This window comes from Gallus gallus, chromosome 10 (genome assembly GCF_016699485.2).
Source record: "Gallus gallus isolate bGalGal1 chromosome 10, bGalGal1.mat.broiler.GRCg7b, whole genome shotgun sequence".
Classification (NCBI taxonomy): domain Eukaryota; kingdom Metazoa; phylum Chordata; class Aves; order Galliformes; family Phasianidae; genus Gallus; species Gallus gallus.
In genome coordinates this window covers 11,989,957-12,008,420 of record NC_052541.1, presented here as the reverse complement: position 1 = coordinate 12,008,420, position 18,464 = coordinate 11,989,957, and the positions used below count along the sequence as shown (strand labels likewise).

At 41.0% G+C, this 18,464-nt stretch overlaps 1 long non-coding RNA gene across 8 annotated transcripts in view; it reads right to left on the bottom strand.

The window, feature by feature from the left end:
- Positions 1-18,208, bottom strand: part of LOC101749170 — a 57,842-nt gene extending 39,634 nt beyond the window's left edge. For 5 of the 8 annotated variants that reach the window (XR_006931073.1, XR_006931072.1, XR_001468232.4 and 2 more), the window contains exons 1-3: positions 18,039-18,208; positions 1,471-1,585; positions 472-617 (exon numbers count right to left, since the gene is read on the bottom strand). This is a non-coding gene — a long non-coding RNA (uncharacterized LOC101749170). The remainder of the gene's footprint in view (positions 1-471; positions 618-1,470; positions 1,586-18,038) is intronic. The other 3 variants (XR_005862834.2, XR_005862833.2, XR_005862829.2) reach the window with 1 other exon arrangement.
- Between the last annotated feature and the right edge of the window lie 256 nt (positions 18,209-18,464).

The following is an 18,464-nucleotide window of genomic DNA, read 5'->3' as shown; positions in this document are numbered from 1 at the left end:
AGTTTAATCCTTGGGGAAAGAGTTACGTGCAAAAGAACAAAACCCATAAATCTTAAATAACTGGTATTTACCAGTGAGAAAATACAACTTTAAAATGGTTAAAAATAGACTGAAAAAAGATTGTGACTACTATGAGAAAAATCAAAACTTTTTTTTTGCAGAGATACACCAATTAAATTATAACTTGCAATAAAGAAAAAATTGGCTGAACAACTACACAAGTAAAAAAATGCATGAAAGATAAATCACCTTGTCAGCCATGCTTTAATATTAAAGCCCAAAGGTGGCTCCAAGACTGGAAAATTGCTGCCCACGTGGCCTGCCCTCACAGAACAGTGCTCTGAGCTGTAGCACCTGCCCCCCAGCAGTAGGGGAAGGCTGAATGCCCATGGCTCAAGCATCATGGGATGGGGAAGCTCCACCTGTGCTGAGCTGTGAAAGAGCGTTGAAAATGGAAGCAATGGTATTTACCACATGGATTGGCAGTTAAATAGAATGAATCTTCTCTCAGCCAGGGAAAATTATGGTCCCTTCCTAATGCTTGGTTTGTACTGTTAAGGCCTTTCTCAGGGCCTCTCTGCATTGTCAACAGCTCGCTGCTCCCTGAGCGTACTTCCCTGCAAGTGATGGGAAGAATGAGAAAAGCAAGGTGGTGAAGAGAAACAGCACCATTTGCAACCCAAGTAACAACAAAACTTCTTGACAAGATGAACCGATCCCTTTTGTTCTGGGGGAAAATGTTCCCACTACACAAGCAAGCCAATTTCTGCTTAAATGGGCCTTGGCAAATGTCTGACATGAGATATGTTTTAGAAACACAGACCATCTAAAAGAGAAGCATTTAAATCACCGGGGTGTATTGATTTCTTGCGAGATTCTCAGTGCTGTGGATGTAATGGAAATGTAGCAACCCACACTTCCTCAAAAAATGATACTGAAAAACCTTTTTTTTTTTTTTAAATGAAGGGTCTGGAGTCAGCCAACCCCTGCAACATATGGCATGGCTGATGAACCTCCTTCTTGGTTGGTTGGATTTTGACAATAGGATGCAATGCAAGCATTTCTAAGGTACACTGTTTCTAAGAGATTCCTGTGCCAGAAAGGTTCAGTGCAGATAGAACTAACTCTATTAATCACGCAGCACTATGGCAGTCTAATCACGTTGTAGGATGCAGACGAGAAATGTCATAACAATCCTTGGAGTCCGTTTATCAAAGTACCATTTCATCTGCCATACATTAAACATCAGTTACTGAACAGAGGTTCATGCTAATTTCAACTTAATTGGAATCTCAATGCAAATGCCAGCTTCTCCACCTTGCTACGGGCCTTCTAGCTTCAAAATGAAAGCTGCTGATAAGTATGTTAAACAAATACACCAGAGAAGTAGAACAAATACGGATGGGTCCTACTCTGCCCATGTCCCCACATGGGTGACTCCCAGATGAAGATTACGAGGGCTGTAATTACCTGCCAGATGATGAAATTTGGCTCAATAACCCTTGCTCCAGATTTTCACATATAGCTGGATAGACGGAAAATAGCAGAAAATATTGATCATAGCATGAGAACAGGTTGGAAGTGCCTGAAAAACAATAGTCAAATATTAATTTTAGCGTCACATAGTAGTACCAAATTTGATTCATCTTCTATGTAAATAAGCCCAAAGAAAGAGAGGATAAAACTGCATTACTGAACATGATCTAGATATACAGCTCAAGTCAGAGCAGGCCAGGAAATCAGACTTATTTTTGGATATGCGCAACAACCACTAACAATGGGACAGGAACTGATCTATAGGGGTTCCACTTAGAAAAGATCACATTAACCTGAAAGTTTATCCTCAGTTCCTTTGCCTCTAAATCTGTGAAAAACTTAGAGTTACACTGGGTGCTACCTGAAAGAGCAGAATACAAACAAAGCACTGTCAGTTGGACTTCATTTTTATCAATGTGATTCAGTGGTTAATCCCTTATAATAGTTGTACACACTAGCCACTGTCATCTGGTACACGTGCCAGAGAAACTCAGTGTTAATGGTAGGCCAATTCACTATTGCCTCTGGTTTAAACCACCGCTGCAAAGCAGAAGGAAGCTTTTTTCCCCCTCCATGAATTATAAAATCTGCAAATTATTAGAGTGCAAATTCACAAGTTTCTACTGTGTTTGCTTTATGTATATTTAAACCCTACTTTATTGGCTCCTAATTAAATACATCTTAGGAGCATCAGGCTGAAGCACTACCACACTCTCCTAATCCCTTTGTTATTTTCTCTTCACAATTATTTTCTGATTTGTCATTTCAAATTGTTGCCTTTGTAAGCAATTTAAAACTAGCTTTTACTATTTCTACCTAACACCAATGAAGGATTTTTCTCACTGAAAGCACTGTAAGATATTAATTTATCCTGACAGAGCCCCTTTTTTTAAGTATAGTTTTTAAGTACGTGAGAACTGAGGTGAGAGTCATATAGGGGGGGTGTTACTAACCATAAAAGTTACTTGAATCAGAAGCAGAAAAGAGCTCAGATGGGAAAGGAGTTGATGGACATTTTTTGGTTTGGAAAAGGAAATGAGCTTCCCAGCTATAAAGATCATTTTCAGATCAGCCAAAACCTATGGATATAATTTGGTTTGAATTCAATAAATGTCTTCAGCTGAAGAAAACAGTGAAACACTCCAAAATGTCATAACCGTAACTTCTGGATAGGTATTCTTTCAGGTCAGATTTGCAAATGGGTGCTGGTCTGTCCTGTATAGCAGAAGGCCTTCTCTGCCCTGATTGCCTGGAGACTCCAAGAGGATCTCCATGCATTAGGATGCACACATCCCTCCCTTTTCTCTTACAGAGGATTTACTTGGTGCAACAAAACTTACTCACTGGGGCAGAGACAGTGAGATGTATGCAACCTCCTACACCAATTTAAATAGCATTTTCCCAGCTCTAAAAGGGGAATAATGCTCCAGCAGAAGATGGAACAAGCAGCTGGAAGCAATTACCTTCCCAACCATCCCTGCTGCAGGTGCAGGAGGGTGCTCAGGGGTGTTTGTTCACCTGCAACGTGGGTATGTGGCACAGAGCAGCAGCTTGGGCAGCACCCTCCACAGAGATGCACACTACTTGCAGCCCTGCTCCTAATGAATGTACATTTCATTTTCTGAAATAGCACTGCTAAGTTTGGCAAGTCTGTACGTCACAGCTATTTCTTCTTATTATTTATTTTACTTCATTTCACACAATTATTTTTGAAGCTGGAGATGGTAACTTATTTCATGAATAAAAGGCTTCTTCCATTCCTACATTATCTATAAACAGACTGCTTTTTTAATAAACTCATGGATTATTCATGCATAAGAATACTGTATTCAAATGTATTACTGCCTACAGTCTGTTTGTTTACTACTTGCTGCTCTTACAGCTTCAACTCTTTATGTCATACACAATTGTAAATCACATGGCATTGTTTCCAATCCTGGGCTGGGTGAGTGGAAATTTTATAAGAGGAGGAGAAAAATGAGACTATACAATGAAGATGAAGTGTTTTCAGAATGCACCTTTCAGAGCAAGTATACACTTACAGTCCCGTAGATGCAAATATAATTCATGAGAAAGACTAAGGTAGGTCAAGAAATCCTCAATCATTCAGACATTATAGTATTTCAATCGTTGCAGTATTCATTTAGACTAGTTTGATTCCTCCTAGCAGGGAGCACATGTTGAAACAAGCATAGTAAAACCGAGGTCCCTAGAGCTTGAATTTAAACCTTTGCAAACAGCAAAAATAAAATGGAGACGGAACTGGGAAAACTGCAGTCTGTTCTTGGTTTGCAGAAGTTTCTGTTCATTTCATTTACTGAACTGTGAATCGTCAGCACGGCAGTATTAATGAGAACAGATACAAAAAGCTTTCAAACTTAAACAAAGAAATGGCTGCTACTTTAAGGCATTTTCAAGCATTTTCTGGAGATTAATGTATGAAGCAGATGCTAGAATACCGGCACACAATACTTTAATTTAGCTCAGCATCTCTTCAGGCAGTGGCTTCTCTATTACGGCTGGTTCCCAGAACACAACAGAATGTTATTGCAGGGCACCCTTAGATTAAAATCCCCAAATAAGCCGTTAGACTTTACACACATCAATCTTTTGTAAGTACAATAAGGCAGATTTAATTGGTTTTTACTTTCATTTTAACAACAAATGTTATTATCTATTATCTATTATATAAGAAAAGCTATTTAAAAAATACCCATGAAAAGGATTAGAAAGCAATTCCACAAACGATAAAATAGGGGCAGAGTGTTATAACAGAGGAATGTGAGCAAATGTATTGCCAAAGTTGTTTACTCAGTGCTGAATAATCATCGTTGGAAGTTGAAATAATTAACTTGGTTCCAAACTAAGGCTAGCAAGAAATTCAGGAATTATTAATGAGGTAAAAGAAATTGAAAAAAACATAAAACAAATCCACATAATAAATATTAATATGATAACGATCAACACTTCAGCTAAACTAATGAGTATGAATAGTGCCTGGCCAGTAACATGGTCTGATCTGCAACTCCCCGAGTGGAAACCACAATATGGGAACACACAGCACCAGTTTTAACCCCAGTCAAGCCTAAACAAACATTTAACCAGCTGTCGGTTTTCTGTGAACACCAGCTTCAGGTGTTGGGAATTTCTACAGCTGGAAAAGATGCTTGACAAGGTGAGTGAACATGGACTCCATTTTCAAAGTCATTTACAGCCACATAATTACTCCAGTGTTTTAAACAGAGCTTTATCCTGTTCCTTGCTAGTGCCCAGTGCCATGGAAAAGATCTCTAGGACCATCTAGTCCAAACATCCACCCACCACTAGACCATGTCCTTAAGTAGCACATCTACATGTTTGTTCAGCACCTCCAGGGACAGTGACTGCAGCACTTCCCCGGGCAGCACGTTCCAAAATAATAACATTATGCATTTCCACATCTTACTACCAGAAGATTCCCAAGCTCTCTGTCAGGGCTGCTGGTCAGGTCTGGAAGGATCAGGCAAACGACAGGACCAGAAAATCTGAGTTTTACTTCAGAAAAGAACTTTCCATAAAGTTCTCTTTCACCTCATTGTAGACTTCAAGCCCAATGTGGAACAAATTAACATAGTTCTGTGACTTATTGGACAGATGACCTCCCAGTGACCTACCGGAGCGTTATAGCTTCAAGACTGAAATTTTCTGCACTCACCAATCCATAAAAATAAAAGTCAGACCTTTTCATTCACTCAAGTTCATTTTTGCATCTGAAATTGACAACATTTTTATATTTTTCACCTTTCTGAGGGCAAACATAACTCTGCTCTGACTTCTGTGTCTCTGCTATGTTCCTCTCCCCAGCCAAAGGGATTGCCTCCTCCTCTAGCAGAGCTTACAGAGATGTCTGTGCACACTCTTCCTCCCTTTTTGGCAGTTCTTCTGGCTCTAATTTCCGTAGCAGGAAACTCACCTCGCTAATAAATCAAAGAGCTCTGGAAGAGGTGACTCATCACCTTCCTGTGAGCAGTTAAAATAAAAATGGACTACAGCCATTTCTGTGGTCTCCACTGCTCCCTTCCTAAGCTCTATTTTTCCCCCCACATATCCCCATGCTGCAGAGGCTCTCATCTCCCTGAATTATTTTCAGCCCTTAATACAACACACTAAATCTTTTCAGGTTGCATGTTGCCATGCCATTTTTTCCTGCTCTCCCTCTACCTGCTACTCTCATTGGTCTCCTGTGACAATGGAGGTCTCTTCCTTTGTTCTGAGATGCGACCATCTGAGATGGTCAGATGGAAATGTAACGTGGCACCTTCCTCTTTATTCAAATGCAATAAAGAACACCCCCAAAGTTCAATTTTTCTTCCAGTCTTAAAAACACATACACTTCTGGATGTGAACCTATCACCTTCAAAGTGCATTTTGATTGCATGAAAGCTATGAACCCACAGAGCCAGTCCTGTGCCACTTGCACATATATGTTCTTGTGACAAATGATTTGTCATGCAATATGGGAATGGAACTGCTCTATGGACACATTATAGCTATGGGACTGTAGCATCTGGCTCCTAAGGGCTTCCAAAAAAAGGTTATATGGAGGTTGGCAAGAGGGCAGCACCACTGCTTGACAGAAACAGCAATTATATTTACAAGAAAATGGTTTCCAGATTTAAAGCAGAAAGCAATTCTCTTTTACACAAAAATCAGCAGATTTAGCAAACCATCATGACTACTTATGGACAATGCAGACCCCTGAGCTGCCTCACTGACTACTTCACAGCTCCAAATTATCTTAGAGTAAAGCTCCACTGCTACAACACCATCTGCTAGAAGAGGTCCACCACACAAATTCCCAAGGAAATGAGCAGAGCTACATCCTAGCTCTGCACCGACAGACCACTGCCTCCGTTAGCACTGAGCTCTGCTCAGGATCATTAATGAACTTTCTCACGGTCAGCCTCAGTAGAGGAGCACCATTAACTCATTTCCAGAATCTATAGTCTGTATTAAAGCATAACCACACAAAGCTCCAGCAGATAAAAGGGAAGTTTATGACTGTACAGCAAAGATTTTCTGTTTGCCTGTTTTTAATAAACTGAGATCACTATTTTCAATTTGAAAGATTACTTTTCAGTGAACGAAAGCCAAGCCAGGCAGAAGAGATGTTCTTAATAATAACAGTTTACAAGCCAAATCTGTAATTCTTTCTGGCTCCAGCTTCCAGGAAAGTGAAACATATCCATCCAGCCAAGGCTGCAGCCCCACCTCACACAGTGCAGCCAGCACACCGCTACCCTTCACTGTGCTGGTTTGCAAACAGTGTGCACAGAGGTCCCACGAGATGTGCTGCTGTCCAGGGCCTCTGCAAGGGTCAACATGCAGCCGCAGCAACCCTGAACCTGCACGTGCTGCTCGTGGCCCCACACACACGTAGCCAAACAACACAAAGGTATGCCCATGCCCCTACCACGTGCCACATGCCTCTGCAACCCAGCAGCTCTCTCTTGACCCCCCATCCCCAACACAGTACCTTTTGAGTTATTTTTTGCTTTGGGGATTTCATCAGTCCTTTAACTGTGCTTTGTTTTGGGGTTTTAAAGCAATCCCTTAGTATTCATCTGTATCTCTCTGCATTTGCAGGGTTTATATTATTTATCTTTTCCATTTGATTAACCAGCTGAAAAATCAATAGCAGCACATTCTATAACAGTTCCAGAGGAGCTCTCTGTTGTATTGTGCTGCTATTTTAGGAGCCAGAGGAAAGTTTGCAAATCTATATAAGCAGTTTGGCAACCTGCTTTTTCTCCCTTCGCCCTCTCTATTATTTAGGACAACACAGGAATCTTTCTGAGGCTCAGCATGGTGAAAAATGATATAAAACAGCTTTGGTCCATTTTTTTTTTTTCTCCCCCGTTAAGAAAGTTAAAACCATGGAAAAACCTGGTCAGGAGGATCAAATGTTTTTGCAGGACGTCATGCTGCTTTGGTGTGCCAGCTCTCCAAGAGTCCATAAGGAAGCCAGCCAGACGGGCTCTGAAGCCTGCACCCTGACCTCAGCGACCTCTTAATTTTTCAGAGTTTATCTAGCCCCATCCCAGCAGTACTTGCATTGAAATCAATCCCCCTGCTCCTGGATATTTGGCAGAAGGGGACTTCCTTCATATGGAAAACTGTTTAATACCAATTTAATGGGCTGTCTAGCCACTGTAAACCCCCCAGCCCCCTCCCCGAGTCTCCCACTGGCAAGTAAGAGTGAAATAATATGCTTGAAATAGCCCTAATTCTTCTCCTCAGTGTGCTAGCTGTTTCTTTAATAAGCAGTTTAAAAAAAAAAGTCATAAAAAACTAGCAGCTATATCTGAATGGCATCTAATAGATTTCCTTAACAGTCCCCCTGCCCCATTCCCCCCACTTTTTTTGTGTGTATATTATTTCCTCATATGTACATTTGCACCATCAGGAATGGGTAGCAGCAGAAACAAAAAAAGTTTCCATTTTAAGTCAGAAAGCTTGCTAGCAAATCACATTTATGCCAAACTACTTTAATACCAAAAAAAAAAGTCTAAGCAACAAGTTGATCTTTGGTTGTAAAGACAGGACTTGGCACCAGGGCCACAATTCCTAGCTACAAAGAAGCTTAAAAGAAGGAAATGGTAGATGCCGTGGTTTTCCCAGAACAGTTAGGGTGGGTTTGGGTTCATTTCTTTTTTTTATTGTAATTTTCTTGTTACTGAGTGTCAGAATTTTGACTCTGGAGCAAAATGGCAGAACAAAGCAACAGCTGGGCAAGATGCAAGTCTTTGCACTCATGATGAGAAGAGTCCTAACATCCTTTCAGTCAGGTCATTGCACTAGAACAACTTATCCTTATGCACTTTGTGGCTGCAGCACCCAAAATCAAAGAACTTTTACAGTAGTAATATGAATTGCTTTCCATATAAAAAAAATTAAAACATCCATCCATCAATTCTACAGTCTTTTAAGAAGTGAGAAGACTAATTATCATCACCATCCTGTGGCTTAAGAAAAAGGGCCAGGCAGGTCCAACTGAGAGACATGAAGGACCATCTGCACAAACTCCCATTGATGCTTAAGCCACTTCATTTTCCAGGATGAGAGAGAGACATATAAAAAGGGACAATGAACAAAAACATTGTAATGGCAACAACCCACATCATCATACTGAAATGCCACAGAGCAACATGTTGCATAGAGCCATGAAGGATACAGGGCTTTTCATTCCTGCAACAGGTAAATTCCTTTATTCCATCACAGCAATATATAGACAACAGAAGAATGAAAACTTTCACATGGACTCTGTTTATACCATTATTTAAGTCTCCGTTTTTGAGTGAATCAAAAGAAGCTAGCTGAAAGGGTAATCTTCGAGATGGAGCCTGCCCCACTGCTCCCAGCCTCCTCCTGATTCCCCATCTTTGCAGAAATCACCCAAAAGACTGCTGTTTCCCTCTCTTTCTCTCACACAGGAGGGGCTCATGCCTGAAGGCTGCGTTCCTTCTACCTTCCTGGCCTGCCAAGGACGGGGTAGAGCAGTAGGGGGAAAAGGCAGCCTCCTTGCTGGCTCCTTGCCATTGCATGCATGCAACAGATCACAGCCTCAGCCCAAAGCCCAGTGATCAAAATAAACATTACACTCCTCACGTGGCTGCCAGAGAGAACTCTCAGAAGGGGAGAAACGAGAGGTGAGAAAAAGGGAGGAAAGCATGAAGGAAAAATATGTTCAGATGAAGCCTTCCTGTTTTATTTTTTTGATGCTTCGCCGTAAGGCTCACTTCTGCATCCCATAGTTTTGAGCTCTCAGGAGGTACCTACATGTCAGGAGCTACAGCTTTCAGGAAGGAGCTCAGACTTACTTTCCTTGGCAACAAACAATATGCTCATCCCTCACTCCTCCTTTTCTACATCATACATGGTGGCACGGCCCTGACATTGCAGCAGTCTCAACACACCATATGTGCTGTTATACACGACAGAGCTCACATGCTGTAACCACAAAGATTCTAAAGATATGAGAGAGGGACCTCTTCTGAAAAATTGCTATAAATGACCAAACAAAAAAATCTATCTTTGGAAAAAACAAGTTATGATACACTGTGAGGTAAGTTATCCAAGACCACAAATACACCCAATCAGTCCCAGTTGTGCAACACTTCCATTGGAATTTCTCTAAATGCAATCATTGGGTAACTAATGAAGCAGTAGGAAAGTGAAATATTGTGCATAAGGGTAGTTCACAGAACAAAGTGCAATCAGTTGTTACACGTTTTTTCAATACTTCTGTAATGTGATCATGGTACTATGTAACCATGACTACTGAGGCCACTTTTTGAGGGGCCTGCAGTTTATCTTACAAATACTTCACCAAGACAGCTTCCCCCACTGCCAGTCTTTCACTGTAAGTGCTCTTTGCTTACCCCAGAGATCAAAGAGATGTTTTTGTGGTTTGCTGTTACATTCACATTCCTGCTCCCTCCTCTCTTCCTTCCTTCCTCATGCTCCCCTTGCTGAAGGCATCACACAGCAGCCTCAGGCATGAATCACGCACACATAGGGGCATCAAACACAAAAAGAGTCTCAAAAAACACACCAAAAATAGTGGAGTATCCTCCCATCAGGCCAGCTGGGGGGAAAGTTTTACCAAACTCCTTAAGAGAAATGAGTTACAGCTCTTTTCCTGGCAGGTAATTAGATAATGGTCAACTGAGAGCTTGGCTCATGATCAGCTACAGCCAGTTATGAAAGACCTCATCTACTGCTTGTTTTCTTTTCACCCTACCACAGAAAGCAGACTTGCACACTTGGATATTTCCTCACAAGCATTTATTCTCCATGCATTAACACATCGACATTTTCTGATCTATTTTACCCAGGAGGTTAGCCAGTCAAAAGTTGATTTACCTTAGCAAAACCTGAATCGATATTTATTTTCCTTCTCAAATAGGTTGATTGACTCCTTGAAAGGCATGATTAAATATGACTCCTGAACAACTCCATAAATAACTCTTGCAAACAGTGCACTGCAGTACTGAATACTCCAACTCCCAGCTACTCTAGTGGGACTCAGCTACATGAGATGTTCAGGACGTCTCCAGAGAACGAACATCATCTCCACTGTGAATATTCACAACTACACATTTCTAATTCACTGCCATAAACAAATCTATTATATAACACTTGAAATTGTTGTCAAAGTAAACAACCTTGTCAAGACCTTTCCACGTCAAAATATTTATGCAAAATAATTTTGAGGAAGAAAACAAAGGAACACAGTTCAGAGTGAATGGTTAAAAATACACTTTCCTAGATTTTTTAAAATTACTTTTTACAGTTTTGTATAAAAATACCAGAAAACTACACTCTATATGAAGGCAAGGGCAAATGACTCAACGTATTATGAATAAATCAGTGTTCGAGTGCACATAAACATCACCTCTCAGTCTGAGTACTGAATACTTGACGTGAAGCGACATGTTGAGAATGCACTGTCACTTCCACAGGAAGTCCCCCAATTCCTCCTGCAGGATTTTTCATTACAAAGCACATGTGGATGGCATTGTCCTGCTTTTCAGCTTGCTTAAAAACCATTTACAGTTTGTGATTGCTTCACCGTTACTAGAGTACACAATACAAGAGCACTGCCAAAACAGTAATTTTGGTGGGACAGAAAATATCTTGATTACAAACACATGAATTCAAGAAAAAATGCCATCAAGGGACAGGTCTATTTTCCTAAAGGAACATCTGTTACTAACACTTCCCAGGAAAATAAAAACAATAAATCCAAAGTCCAAACCAGAACCTGTCTTCAAACACTGCTCAATAAAAGCCTACAATCCCTGGAACAGGATTCTCTTTAAAATCTCCAGCAACCCATAGGCTTGAAGAGAGTCATTTCCTCTGCATACAGTGCAGCTCTTCAGAACTGCAGCCATTTGGCAGCGTGCTTGCACAGCCACAAAAGGATGGGAATTAGCCATGTCAGCATCTTCAGCGGCTGCAGAACACAGCTCAGTCCCTCACCCTGCCAAAAATCAGTTGTAAAAGGCAGCGTGACAGCCTGGAGGAAGGCAATCCTCGCCAGCTGATGCTGGCTGGAGCCAACCCTACCGGCAGCACAGTGAGCACCAGCACGCACCAGCTGAGGAGCTACCTGCGAAAGGGATGGGCGAAGCCTGACTCCAGGGTCAATAAAAACACCCCCAGGATGCTGAGAACATCTGGTTCAGTTCAGCTGGCTGATTCAATAGGCATGGCTGCGATGTTCTGGCCACACAAGATGGCAACAGGTTACTGAGGACTTGAATACCAAGAATGGGAAATTCCATCACCTTCGGAGAGTGAAGAAAAAGCCTACATGCTCTCACACAAAACCGACAATCAGAGTAGCAAAGTCTAAACAGACTTCAAACCTTGATTGATAGCGGGAGGTAGAAGGCAGGCAAAAGAGGATTTTTTTCTTCTCTTCAGTGTGCCTCAACTACCACTGCTGCACACAGACCCCTTGATGCTAGGTAGCATATGCAGCTAGATAGAGCAATGCTGAGGCACAAAATCCATTCATCAATAATTCACACAGTGTTCTGTCAAACTTTGAGGGTCAGGAGCAGTGGCTTGCCTTGGCTTTCCAGTGCTTGTGCTGGTAATAACTTGAAGGATGTCAGATCTGTTCTTACTTGTTCTTCTCGACTTCTTCCTTTACACACACCGAAACGACAAAAGACTTCTGTAACGTGTAGGAATGATGAAGGCTTACAGCTGTCATCTAAATATTTTTACTGAAACTATAATTAACTGTTTCTAAGAGCTTGGCTTTACTACAAAGTTGGTCAGAGAGTAAGAATATTAAATTTCTTCTGTTATCAATCAACGATTTCTGTTCAAACACTGCAAAGCAAACCTTTAAGGCATCTTCTCTTCTTACTGCTGTTTTGCTCAAGGGAAAAAAATGAAGGATTTTTCCTATGTTACACACCATTGCACAACACAGATTAAGCTGCACGCTTATGCTGTACTAAATGCACCATTCTGCTAATCTACACAGATAACTAAGCTTAATTACATTAATAATTGTTGTGGTTTAGTACGGTGCCAGAATTTACCTCTTAGCTTGTTAGACCAACAATTTAATTGTAGCAGTGAATACAATCTCCAATGAGAGATTATCTACAGGGTTATTTAAGGAGTTTTGCTGTTGTTTCTGTACCACCTAAACAATCTGAGATGCTTTTGCTGCACTGTTGTTTTGTGCGCTGCTGGAGATGTGGCACAAGGAAGGAATAGAAAGAAATATAGGAATTCAAGTGCCAGCATTCAAGAGATGTGGGAGAAGTGTATTTTTATATCATTTTGCACTGAACCTCTCCATTAGACCTCACACCACAGATAGTCTCAGCCCACAGCCTTCCATTTACCCACACACTCTCGCGTGAAGCTTTGTTTCTAACACAGGACAGGTGGACGTCTGTCACGTTCTTTCCTCTCTAACAAAACCAAGCCTCTTCAATTCATCTGAACTCAGCTAAATCCTGTCTCTCAGAAACAAAGGTGACAATGCACATGTGTTTTCCTCTTGCAATCAACACTACCTTAAGCCTGAGCAAGCCCTGTTTTTAGCCAAGTGGTAATAACTTAACTCCTCTATGTTTATTTTAACTGTCATAGTCCATTAATATGGAATAGAGCCAAAGAAACAGTGAAGTTCTTAAATCTCATCAGCCATCCCATGTTTTAGCTTTATCCCTAATGTAACTTTTAGGCCTATGAACAGCTTATAAATCTTCCAAGTTAAAAGATATCTGTTCAAAATGTTTACCAAACATCCTCATAGTACTACATCATGTGTACAAATGTTCGCAGTTTTGCAGAGTGAATAGTCTGAAGAATCAATGAAGTATTCCACCATGAAGCTTAATTAACTCCTTCTCAGGGCTGTGCTTAACAACATCCATGCATCAGAAGCATGAGTCACGGAACTGAAAACCAGCCTTAAGTGCTCTCGCCAAAGGGTATCAGAATGGTGAATAACAGTAAAGCACAGAAATCGTATTTTGGGTATGGAAGAAAATAGGCTAGGAAGTGTTTGCTATGTGTAGGCATGTTTAAAAAGAAAACGTATTGGAGAACAAATGTTACACAAAGCACAGGAAGCTCTTCAGTCGGGTAAGTGACACGCGCCAGGCTGAGATCCTCACCGTCTCTCCTGTAAACAGGCTTCATTCTTACTTACAGTGATATCTCAGTTTATTTCTCAAAAATGAATGAGACTTAATAGGAAATAAAGTGAAGCAAGAGAAATGTTCTTTGCCAGCAGAACAGTTGTGATGCCCAGCTATGCCAGCATCACATTAGCTAACATTACTCCAAGTGGCTATTCAGTTCTTCACTGGCATTACTATATGTCTGACAACAGAAAATTAACAGAAAACAGCCTGGAGCGCACACATGGCAAGAAGTCATCTTAACCAGTGGCATGCTCAGCAAACTGGCATCTTGCTCTGCCTCAGCTGCAAGTGGAATGCAGGTTTTGGGAACACTTTAAAGACAGCATGCAACTTGCACAACAATCCTTGGGGAATAGAGCTCCTGCACTTTTTGCATCAATTCCCACAAAACCTGTGCAACAAAACTGTCTGGATTGCCAAATACAATAACAACCACAACACAGAACGGCTGGAATGTTGCAGGCCTGGGCTGACATTTTACATTTCAAGGTAGTGACCCACGGCTTTATACATTAATGACCATTTCCTCATTGCCAAAGACACAAATAGGGCATCACTCAACAACCTCACCAGCTGTGATTGCAGGAGGATTTCTCAAAAGAAATTTCTTAACATCAAGAAAATGTTTTATTGGACAGTTAGTACCGAAAGTAGGCTCCTTCTTTTCACATTTTAACTGAACATATTATTTTCTAGTAGCAAATTTTTAATAGTAATATTTGAAGTTCCAGATAAATCCCATTTTCAGAAATATAGCTTAGTTTGCTCTCAAATGATCTTTTAATACATTACCAAAGCTGGACAAAAGGTAACCCATGAATCAATACATTTCACATGGATATCTATTCCATGCAATTTGCCCAATGCCAACAGTGCTATTTGAAAAGGAAGGTGGTGATGTGTAAGCACAGTCACCATTCTTATAGCCTTATATATGGGATGTGCTCTGAGTGGGTCAGGGCCATTAGGCAATAAACATCCAGCTATGGGTGCTGAACCAGTCCTTTTGTAACAAAAGCTCACCTCAACCGAAACAGATTCAAGTTAAAAGGAGACAAAAATTCAAACCTTGACGTATATTCACAGTTGATCCTGCTTCACTTTTCTATTTTATTTAAAAGCTGCATGTTAGATGTTCTTGAACTCCAAAGTCACAAATCCTTTTCCATAGTAAATCTAGATTTTGCATCATTATAGATCTTAAGTGTATTTACCAACATACAAAATTACAGAGGTTTCTCTGCACCGCTCTGTACAACATCACCTCCTAAAAAGATTAGGAAAAAGGCAGTATAAAATTCAGGTTAAGCAGATACAACTCCCATTTAATTAAATGGATTTCTTCAAACTAAGGTTTGTCTGTTTTGTTCAGGTAGGCTTTCCACAACCTATAGTGTTGTGTTAGAATAGCTCTGTTTTAAGTATGCCATTAAGGACACTGGGTTAAATAAATCCAACAAAACACTAATTAACATGTTTTCATTACTTGTGTCTTGACTAAATTGAAAACAAAAACAGCATAACGAGGATCAGCTACTGCTCACTGCACTTGGTAGATTTCGTAGACACTATCACTTTTACACTCATCCCTTCATCCCATTATAACATGGCAGGGCTCAGGTATACACAGGTAGCATACACCTGTGGGTATCGAAGCATTAATGCATTGACAAAAGCTGTATTCAAGTGCTTCTCAATAAAGGCAGGACAAAGAGATGATTTGGACTGTGTGCTGCTTAATTAGAATTGGCTCTCCCAAGGGAAAGTGCAATCCCTGACATTTCACCTGAAGGCAAATTCCAGGATCCTTCTCAAAAGCTCATCAGGGGAAATGAGGCACATCCTGTTTACATTTCAGCTCATTAACAGCTCCACACAGACACCTCACCAAGTTTGGGGGATTCACACAGTTATGCAATGGAGGTTTCGTAGGTATAGAAATTTTCGTGTGCATACCACTTAATGCCTCTGCTTTTTTTTTAAATGAGTCTTTCTATCAAGGTAGTATTTTGATTGTCATTCAATAACGGCTTTAAACAAAAGACAAAAGGAGGAATCTAAAATGAACAGGTGGATATTATGACACAATATCTAATGTCACTTGTAGATACCACGGACAACAAAGGATGAGATTTTAACAAGAATTCCAGCATGTTAGTTTCTTTTTAAACAACAATCACAATATTTAAAGCCTTCCCTGAAAAGGCATCTAAGAGACTAGGGTCCTTTAACGTGACTTCATTTAGTACCATACATTTTTAGTTGATCTGACGGCTGCATTCTGTTTCAGACTCAACGGTTAGCCCAAAACTCTAAAAGAAAAAGTCTAAGAGAAAGTTGGTTTCCGCAATTACAGAATTCAACACGTTCACCGTTTCCTTTATTCTGACGGAAATGAACCGTACACCTGGAAGCACCCCCTGTTCCTCAGCTATAGGGGCACAGCTCTGCAGTCCCACCAGCCCATGTATGGGAGCCCTGGGGACAGCGCTGCATCACGGTCACTGAGACAGCTGTGCTCACATGCAGCGCAGCACTGTGAGTAACAGTTTTGTCAACTGCTGAATGAGTCCCTTTGCTAATCTGCAACCGTGTAAATTTTTCTCAAAGCTGCAGAGATGCTTCGCTTTCCCTTCCCATCAAGTTTTATTTTGCTGAGGCCCGCTGCATAGTCACGAGCCTCATCAACAGCTGTTTTTTCTTTTAAGCTTGCTCTGTCATTCTAGGAGCTGAATTTTTGCTGATAAAGTGTAATAGGAGCTGCTTCCTGCTATACCACAGCGCAGCAGATGTTGCAGTTGTGGTAGCCCTAAAGCTGAGCTCCCTAGCAAACCTCCCTTCATTTACACAAGCGTGCATCATATTTGTCTTCCTACCAGCTGGTGGAAGCACGCATCAAATAAACATCTTCCATTTTACCTGAGATCGTTTGGGTGAACGGTGCCCCAGAAAGCAGTGGGGTGAGAAAGACAGCACAAACATCACCTTAAAGAAACGGGGACAGGAAGGTGCTGCTCCACCCCCAGCTCAGGGGACACTCCGGGCAATGCTTGTGGAGCCCGTTCCTACAGAGAGGTGGTGATTCCTCTGTAGCCCTAAGCAGTCTACTCCAGTGACTAATTATCCCTACAACTGAAAAGTTTCCCCCCATATCTAACTTCTAATCTCTTCTTGCTTTCATGTAAGCTCATCATTTCTTGCCCCATCCCCAGGGGACATGAAAAACAGATTATTCTTTTTCTCCAAACAGCAGCTTTTTTTTTTTTTTTTTGCTTACATTTTCTCAGCCTTCTTTGCTTAACCTCTAGACTAAACAAATCACATTCTTTCGGTCTGCCTTCGTAGCTTGTGTTTTCTTTTACCATCCTTCTTGCTCACCTCTGGGTCTCTCTCCACCCATCACACGGCTTTTGGGCTGGGCAGTATCCAGGGCTGGATATGTAGCCTAGCTGACATGTGAACTGCTGAGTAAAGCAAAAGCCTCTCCTCTTGTACTTAACAGGCAATATTTCAATTCAGGCAATATTTCAATTCTCTTTTATATACTCTGCACTGGTGTATATTGATTCTGACACTGGAAATGGTTTGGCTTAAAGGAAACAAGTGAAAAATAAAAGACCTCCAAGCAAAAGCTTCCCTTATAGAACGAAAATAGCTGCCGGACCCACAGCAGCTGGCTAGCCAGGGTGGACACATCTATACACACAAGCAGAGGAGCAGCAAATGCCACCACAATGGCTAATTCCTATTTGGGAGCACTATAGCAGCCAGTGGGAGGTGGAGACATGAATCACTGAAATGGAAGTACCTATTGAACAGTATGGTACAATTCATTCAGCCAGAGCCCTTGAGAGACAAATTCTCAAAATGAAATCTCCAGGCCAGAATAAGCAGATACCTCAATCTGAACACTGAACTCCGCTTTCGACTGCTCAATGCTATTTTAGTCACTTCAGGGAGAAGCCCCTCAACTCAGCATGTACTGACATACAAGATCAGTGAGGACTAAGCAGGTACATGACATGCTTGTTGTTTTAATGTCATTTGCATCAGCATCGATGGCCCTTGAGGAAAAAAAACACATAGCAGTATGTTTTTTGGTGTATTCCAAGTCATGAACTAGAGGAAGAAAAGGACTGTGTAATTCTGTCCTGAGACAGAAAAGGAAACCAGACCAGGCAATGAGAAGAAATTCCTACGGTGTATTTCAGAGTCTGAAATTACACCTTCATGTCTGATTGGAGAGATAATAAAGGGTAGAAAATTACACCTTACCCTACAACTTGGAGAGGCAGCCAAGGCAGATATCTTCAGCAGACCCTCTGGAATTATTTGGGTTCTCACTTATACATCATCCATTTCCCCAGCTCTCTTTTTGTGTTCACTGCTCCTTTATTACAGAGACTTTCGGGTGAACCCCTTGCCTCAGGACTTAAAGCAAGGCTGCAGTTCTGTCACCGGTACATTTTCCATATACTTTCTCAAACCATGGCATGAGTAAGCTTTACTGTTAAGAGAAATCATTTCCCTTTATAGTCAAGGAAACAAAGCAAGAATTATTCATCTGCGCTCACATGCCAGAATAGTGTTTCAGTAAGATTTCCATCTACATGAATCAGAGATGGAGATTCTTTGAAGATTTATTATCAAAATCTGCATCCTATCACACTAAAGCTAAGCAAACATCCTACAAGGCATTGT